We start from the raw sequence: 8,505 nt of genomic DNA, 5'->3' as shown, positions 1-8,505 counted from the left end.
TGTGTGTAACTGACTTTTAAATAAATAAATAAATCTTTAAAAAAAAAAAATACAACCTCATAGCCACTAGAGAAATCAGAATAAGTCACAATGCAATAACATTACATACCTGGCAGAATGGCTAAGATTAAAAAATAGCGATAGCATCAAACGCTGGCAAGAATGTGGAGAGACTGGACCACTCTGTAGAAACATAAAATGGCACCACCGCTCTGAACGAAGTTTCTTTTCAAACCGAGTGTGCAAATGCCCTGTGCCTCCGTCTTCACGTTCTTGGGCACTTGCTCCAACAGAAAGGACAACTTAGGTTCATGCAATATCCACAAATGTTCAGAGCAGCTTTATGCGTAACAGCCTGGAAGTGGCGACAATGCAAATCGCCTTCCTGGAGTGCCCGGTTCAGCTAGGCTCCATTCCTGACATAAGCGCGGCTCAGTATTGGAAGCAGAACAACCACTACCCCACGTGGGTGGATCTCACCCCTGGCTACCGGGGACATCGTGCGGAGATGTGAATCTCTAATCTCTACTTGGATGGCTGTCAAGGACACCGTGCTGAGGTTTCGGAAGAAATGATCTCAAAATGTTCCATTCGTAGGACATTCTCAAAATGATAAAATGACAGAGAGGCAAGCAGATTAGCGATTGCCAGGAGCCGGGGGTAGGAAAGGAGAAACTGCTGCTCTCCAAGGTTCCCGCGGCGGAGCTGTGTTTTTGTTTTTGTTTTGCGAAGAAGAGGGACAAACAAGCTCCCACCCACTGCTTCACTCTCTGAACACTGCAATGAGGCTGGGCCAGGCGAAGCCAGGATCTGTAACCACACAGAGATGCCCACCTTCACCACTGCTATTCAATACATCCTGGAAGTTTAATCAGAGCCGTTAGGCAAGAACAAGAAATCAAAGGGATACAAATTGGGAAGGAGGCAGTCAAACTATGCCTATTTGCAGATGACATGATTCTTATATAAGGAAACCAATAGAACCCACTAAGAGACTAATGGAACTCAGAAAGAGTTTGGTAAAGTGGCAGGATATAAAATCAACACACAAAAATCATTAACCTTTGTACACAGACATAATACCATGGCTGAGAAAGAACTTCTAAGATCAATGCCATTAACATTAGTTATAAAAATAAATTAGACCTGCCGCGGCTCACTAGGCTAATCCTCTGCCTTGCGGCGCCGGCACACCGGGTTCTAGTCCTGGTCGGGGTGCCGGATTCTGTCCCGGTTTCCCCTCTTCCAGGCCAGCTCTCTGCTGTGGCCAGGGAGTACAGTGGAGGATGGCCCAAGTGCTTGGGCCCTGCACCCCATGGGAGACCAGGATAAGTACCAGGCACCTGCCATTGGATCAGCGTGATGCGCCGGCCGCAGCGCGCTGGCCGCGGTGGCCATTGGAGGGTGAACCAACAGCAAAGGAAGACCTTTTTCTCTGTCTCTCTCTCTCACTGTCCACTCTGCCTGTCAATAAATAAATAAATAAATAAATATAAATTAGGCCAGTGTTGTGGCTCAATAGGCTAATCCTCCACCTGCAGCGCCAGCATCCCGGGTTCTAGTCCTGGTCGGGTCACCAGATTCTGTCCTGGTTGCCCCTCTTCCAGGCCAGCTCTCTGCTGCCGGGAGTGCAGTGGAGGATGGCCCAGGTGCTTGGGCCCTGCACCCCATAGGAGACCAGGAGAAGCACCCGGCTCCTGCCATCTGATCAGCGCGGTGCGCCGGCCACAGCACGCCGGCTGCGGTGGCCATTGGAGGGTGAACCAACGGCAAAGGAAGACCTTTCTCTCTGTCTCTCTCTCTCTCACTGTCCACTCTGCCTGTCAAAATAAATAAATAAATAAATAAATAAATAAATAAATAAAATATCTCAGAACAAATTTAACCAAAGAAATCAAAGATCTCTATGATGATAATTTGAAAACACTGAATAAAAAAACAGCAGAGATGCAAAAAATGGATAATTCTTCCATTGTTTTTGGATTGGAAAAATTAATATCATCAAAATGTCCATATACCAAAAGCAATTTACAGATGCAGTGCAATCCCAATTAAAATACCAGTAACATTCTTCTCAGATCTAGAGAAAGTGATGCTAAAACTCATAGGGAGTGGCCGGCACCGTGGCTCAATAGGTTAATCCTCCACCTGCAGTGCTGCATCCCATATGGGCGCCGGTTCCAGTCCTGGTTGCTCCTCTTCCAGGCCAGCTCTCTGCTGTGGCCCGGGAGTGCAGTGGAGGATGCCCAGGTGCTTGGGCCCTGCACCCCATGGGAGACCAGGAGAAGCACCTGAATGCTGGCTTCAAATCGGTGCAGCACTGGCCATGGTGGCCATTTGGGGAGTGAACCAACGGAAGGAAGACCTCTCTCTCTGTCTCTCTCTCTTTCTCTCTGTCTATAACTCTACTTTTCAAATAAAAAAATTATTAAAATAAATAAATAAGTAAGTAAAACTCATATGGAAACCCAAGAGATTCCGAATAGCTAAAGCAATCTTTACGACAAAACCAAAGCCAGAGGCATCACAATACCAAATTTTAAGACATACTACAGGAGCCGGCACTGTGGCATAGCGGGATAAGAAGCTGCTTGTGATGCCGGCATCTCATATGGGCACTGGTTCTACTCCCAGCTGCTCCACTTTGGATCCAGCTCTCTGCTATGGCCTGGAAAAGCAGTAGAAGATGGTCCAAGTCCTTGGGCCCCTGCACCCACCTGGGAGACCTGGAAGAAGCGCCTGGCTCATTGCTTCAGATTGGCCCAGCTCTGCCCATTGCAACCATCTGGGGAGTGAACCAATGGATAGCATCTCTGTCTGCCTTTGCCTCTGGCTCTCCGTAACTCTGCCTTTCAAATAAATAAATAAATCTTAAAAGAAAAAAAAAAAGACATGCTACAGGGCAGTGATAATCAAAATAGCCTGCTACTGGCAAAAAAATAAATAAATGAATAACATGCAGATGAATGGAACAGAATCAGAAATGCAAGAAATCAATCCATGCATCTAAACCAACTTATCTTTGTCAGAGGAGCTAAAATCAATTCCTGGAGAAAGGACAGTCTCTCCCACAAACAGTGCTGGGAAAATTGCTGCAGAAAGACGAAACAAGACCCCTACCTTACACCTTACACCAAAATCCACTCAAAGTGCATTAAAGACCTCAATCTATGACCTGATACCATCAAATTATTAGAGAATGTTGGGGAAACTCTGCAAGACATTGGCACACACCAACCGTTCTTGGAAAAGACCCCAGAAGCACAGGCAATCAAAGCCAAAATTGACAAATAGGATTATAGCAAGCTGAGAAGCTTCTGTACTGCAAAAGAAACACTCAAAGTGAAGAAGCAACTGACAGAATGGGAGAAATTATTTACAAACAATGCAACTTTGCAAATTGTGGTGGTCTTAAGTCTAAATGGTGAGGATATGTCATTTTATTATTTTTTATAAGAAAGGGCAATGTGAATGCAAAGTAATGTAACATATTTTGAGAGGCAGAGAGAGAGGGACATGCAGAAAGAGACAGAAGTAGAAACAGAGAGAGCTCCCATCCACTGCCTCCTTCCCCCAAATGCCTGCAACAGCTGGGACTGGGCCAGGCTGAAAGTGGGACCTGAGGACTCAGTGCAGTTCTCCCATGTGGTGCAGGAGCCCGGTCACTCCAGCCATCACCTGCTACCTCCCGGGGCCTGCATGAACAGGAAGCTGGCATTGGGAGGAGAGCCAGGACTCAATCCCAGGCATGCTGACCTGCGATGCAAGTGTCCCAACCTGAAACTCAACTTCTAGATCAAAATCTCACCCCTGAATTAATGTGATTTGATGTTTAGACCTTTGTAAGACTTTTAACTAAAAAATTAACAAATTCAGAGTTGGTGCTGGGCATAGCAGGTTAAGCCTCCACCTGCATTGCCAGCGTCCTGCACCACTTCTGATCCAGCTCCCTGTTAATGCATCTGGGAAAGCAGCAGAGGATGGCCCAAGTGCTTGGGCCCCTGCACCCATGTGGGAGACCCAGATGAAGCTCCAGGCTCTTGACTTTGGCTTGGCCCAACCCTGGCCGTTGCAGCCTTTTGGGGAGTGAAGCAGCAGATAGAAGGTCTCTCTCGGGGGCGGCACTATGGCATAGCAGGTAAAGCCACCGCCTCCATATGGACACTGTTTCGAGTCCCAACTGCTCCTCTTCCAATCCAGCTCTATGGTGTGGGAAAGCAGTGGAAGATGGCCCAAGTACTTGGGCCCCTGCACCTGCATAGGAGATCTGGAGGAAGCTCCTGGATCCTGGCTTTGGAGAGACCCAGCTCCAGCTGTTGTGGCCATTTGGGGAGTGAACCAGAGAATGGAAGACCTCTCTCTCTCTCTCTCCCTCCCTCTCTTTCTCTCTCTGCCTCTGCCTCTCTGTAACTCTGCCTTTCAAATAAATAAATAAATAAATAGGTAAATCTTTAAATAATAATAATAATAGTTTAAAAAAAAAAGAGGCAAGGCTGCCTAGCAGATGGGATGAAGAGTGTTCAGACTTTGGAACACACATGCAAAGGCCAGCATGCCGCCTTTAGGGAGGATTCTGTGCAGCTCCCTGAGGCCAGAGCGGCACTCACAAGCTGTGAGCGTGTGTGTATGTGTGCAGCAGCTGGGATGACACTGGAATGCCTGCATCTTCAAGTGTGTGGTTCAAGTCCCAGCTACTCCACACTTGGAATCCAGCTTCTCACTAAGGCATTACCTGTGGAGAATGGCCTCCATCCGGGTCTCCCATGTGGGCGGCTTGGACCCAAGTATTTGAACCGTGCTTGATGCCCCTCAGGGTGTGCATTAGCAGGAAGCTGGACTAGACGTGGAGGGGGGACTCTGATCCACGTGCTGTCACAACCCTGCTGTTCCATGAATCCCCGAAATTATCATTTTTTAAAACCCATATAAAACTAAGAAATTCTAAAGCCCAAACAGGTAGTTCATTCTTTTGATAGAGAAACTCCAGCCACATTTCATTATAATCAGAACTGTATGAATTCGATTGCTGAAAACCGTTTGGGCCCTCCATAGGGTATTTAATTAAACGAATTTAGTGGTGTCTGCTGCCATCTAGTGGAAATACATTGACATAACTAGTGCTTCATTATAGGCAACAGTGCTTTCATTTTCAAAGTGCTGTCATTCTACCTCCACAGGAACCTATGAAACAGACATTGCTATTCTAATTTGCTTTAATGTCTTTATTAATGTTGGGACCAGCATTATTGTGTAGCAGGTGAAGATGCTGTTTGCAATGCCCACATCAGAGTGCAGGTTCAAGTCCCAGCCGCTCTGCTTTCCATCTAGCTCCCTGCTATTGCGTTTGGGGCCCTGCTACCCGTGTGGGAGACATGGATGGAGGCGCTGGGTCCCGGATTTGGCCTGGCCCAGATCTGGCCATTGTGGACTTTGAGGAGTGAAAAAGAGGATGGAAGATCTTTCTCTCTCTCTGCCTCTCTGTAACTCTGCTTTTCAAATAAATAAATAAATAATTTTTTTTTAAAGTTAATTGTGTTCTCCTTGTTGCCAAGTTCATGTACATTCAGAAAGGCAAAAAGAAAGAACTTGCTTAAAATTTCATCTCTCAAATGCAAGCATAATCCATATTTGGTATGCCAAGCCATCTTTCTATTACATTTTTAAAAAATATTTATTTAATTATTTGAAAGTAAGAGTTACACAGAAAGAGAGGAGAGGCAGAGAGGGAGAGAGAAGTCTTTCATCTGCTGGTTCACTCCCCAGATGGCCACAAAGGCCAGATCTGTGCTGATCGAAGCCAGGAGCCAGGAGCTTCTTCCAGGTCTCCCACATGGGTGCAGGGACCCAAGCACTTGGGCCATCTTCACTGCTTTCCCAGGCCGTAGCAGAGAGCTGGATGGAAAGTGGAGCAACTGGGTCTCCAACCGGCACCCATATGGGATGCCAGGGCTTCAGGCCAGGGAGTTAACCCGCTGTGCCACAGCGCCGGCTCCTCTACTACATGTTTAATACAGTTCTGAACTTACTATAAGAACAATTTTCAGTCATATTTCTTTTGACATTATAATGTACATATTTCCTATGTACTAGATTTCTCATAAATGTTGCTGTTAATGGATCCTCTATTTTAGCAGATCAGTGTCCTGCTTCCTTAGGAATCTCCAAATTTACAAATTTATCATGAGAATAGCAAGGGAGTGGTGACCGCAACTGAGCTCACAGTTTATTGTGAAAACAAGTTACCTATCGCACCCTTCCGGGTGAGCAAACCAGGGGGGAGAAAGGGTTGTAAATCAGTCTTTTGATGGCTTTTGTCCCCTCCTGGTAACTGAATGCCAATCTGATTTTCAAGGTTTTTTTTTTTTTTCCTTTTGAAATTGTACTTAAAAACCCAATGCTACTGGGCCTTTTGGGTTCTTCCCTCTCTTGGAAGCCCCCCCCCCCACCATGCTGCTCTGCCTAGAGGTCCTTAATTCTAATAAATACGTTTAAATCCCTTTGCTGTCCGCTTGGGAATTCTTCTTCAATGTGAGGCAAAGAACTGACATAACAATGATTTTTCTGCCACTGTTTCCTGTAACACTAGCATCCTCATAACTTGTATATCCTGGTGCCTGTTTGACGCAGGGACTGATCTAAGAAAAAATATACATATAAGCTTCATCGTCACAGCAGCTGAATAGTAGAGATTATTATCCCATTTTACTTTTATATTTCTATGTTTTCATTTACTTGAAAATCTGAGAGACTTCAGAGACAGACAGAAAGAAATTTCCCATCAGCTGAGTCACTCCCCAAAGCCCACACCAGCTGGAACTCTATCTGGTCTCCTACATGGGTGGCAGGGACCCAAGAACTTGTGCCATCACCTGCTACCTCCCAGGGTGTGCATTAGCAGGGAGCTGGAGTTGGAAGCAGAGCCAGGACTCAACCCCAGGCACTCAGGTATGGGATGTGAGCGAAGGACGAAGAGGCGTCGGCTTGCTGAGCCAAAGTCCCACCCTGTGATCCCATTTCAGATGAGTAAACTGAGGCAGAGCTGAGTGGCAGCGTTAGGCTTGAACCCAGACAGCCGGGCTCCTGAGTTTATGCCGTCAGCTAAGTTTTAGAACCAAGGATTTAAGCTGCTCATCTTTTGAATAAGTTACCATATGAAGAAGACTTCAAGAATGGGTTAATAACCACTATGTTGTAACAAAGCTCTTTGCTAAAAGTAGCAACACTAGTAATAATAGAAGTGTTGCTTACTAAGGAGGCAAGGGTTGTGGGTAATTAGATAGACCCCAGGCAGTCACATGAGCCCCAGAGCTCTTACCCACCTGCTAAACCCTGGAGCAGCGTTGTGTAATCGGGTAATTATTAGCCACGTGGCTACTGCACATGCAAAACGTGGCTGGTGTGGACCGAAATGTACTGTGGTAATGAACTATACCCCAAATTCCAAAGACATACTAAAAAAGGAGATATTTTAACAATTTTTATGTGGGTTGCATTTTAACATTTTGGATATAGCAGGGTTTTTTTGTTTGTTTGTTTTAAAAGCCAGAGCTAGGCTGACACAAAGTCAGGGGCCCGGAGCTTCCTCTGAGTCTCTCACATGGATGCAGGAGCCCAAGGACTTGGGCCATCCTCCACTGCTTTCCCAGGCCTTTAGCAGGGAGCTGGATTGGAAGTGGAGCAGCCAAGAATTGAACCGGCACCCAAATGGGATGCCAGCACCGCAGGCGGAGGCTTAACCTTCTACGCTACAGCACTGCTCATTCTGAGCCTGGCTCATGCTCCAGCCGGTCCACCTTCTGGTCACTTTGCCTCCTCTCTCCCGCCCCTGTCCCGCAGGCTGGCCTCACCACACTATGTCTAGACTTCCTGGACAAAGTCCGGAGACCGGACAAGAGCTCTATTTTGGAAGGATTGTCTTCATTTTGGAAGGATTGTCTCCTCAGCTCTAGCGGTCTGGAAGGGATTGGTCGGTGTCACCGGAAGCAAAATCCAGTGGTAGTGCTGGCCAGTGGCAGCATGGAACCTGCATTTCAGAAAGATCTTCTCTTTCAAATAAGTGAGGTTGAAGATCCCATAAGAGTGGGAGAAACTGGTTTTACGTAGAGGGAAGACAGAGTCCCTTGGCTGATCAAGTCTCGCAGATTCAAGAAAAGCAACGCCATGGGCTCGATGACCAAGGCCTCTCTAAACAAGGACAGCGCTGGCCAGGGCATTTGTTCTGTATGTTGGAGCTGCAACGGCCCTCATGGGTGACTACCCTAAGCTTGACCACGCAGCACTGTTCTTGCTGGGTTAGCTTGTGCTGCTTCCCCCTGGATAAGGAGCCTACCTTGCTGCCCGGGGGAAAACACTGTACTTACTATACCCCAATGTCTGCGGTAAGTTCTGCTCTGTGGTTGGCGGCGTGGAGAACATTCGTGTTCACGCTCCGTGGTAGCGCTGGTTTGCTTAGTTCGTGTTCCCACACCAGAGTACGCGTGGGCTGGTACATACATCAGAGAACTG

General features: G+C 46.8%; 1 pseudogene; it reads left to right on the top strand.

The window, feature by feature from the left end:
- Positions 1–370: 370 nt before the first annotated feature.
- On the top strand, positions 371–8,296 carry LOC127483130 (signal peptidase complex catalytic subunit SEC11A pseudogene; annotated as a pseudogene).
- The last annotated feature ends 209 nt before the right edge of the window (positions 8,297–8,505 follow it).

Source organism: Oryctolagus cuniculus, chromosome 8 (genome assembly GCF_964237555.1).
Source record: "Oryctolagus cuniculus chromosome 8, mOryCun1.1, whole genome shotgun sequence".
Taxonomy (NCBI): Eukaryota; Metazoa; Chordata; class Mammalia; order Lagomorpha; family Leporidae; genus Oryctolagus; species Oryctolagus cuniculus.
Note: the sequence above shows the minus strand (reverse complement) of the source record. Positions and strands in the feature narration are given on the sequence as shown.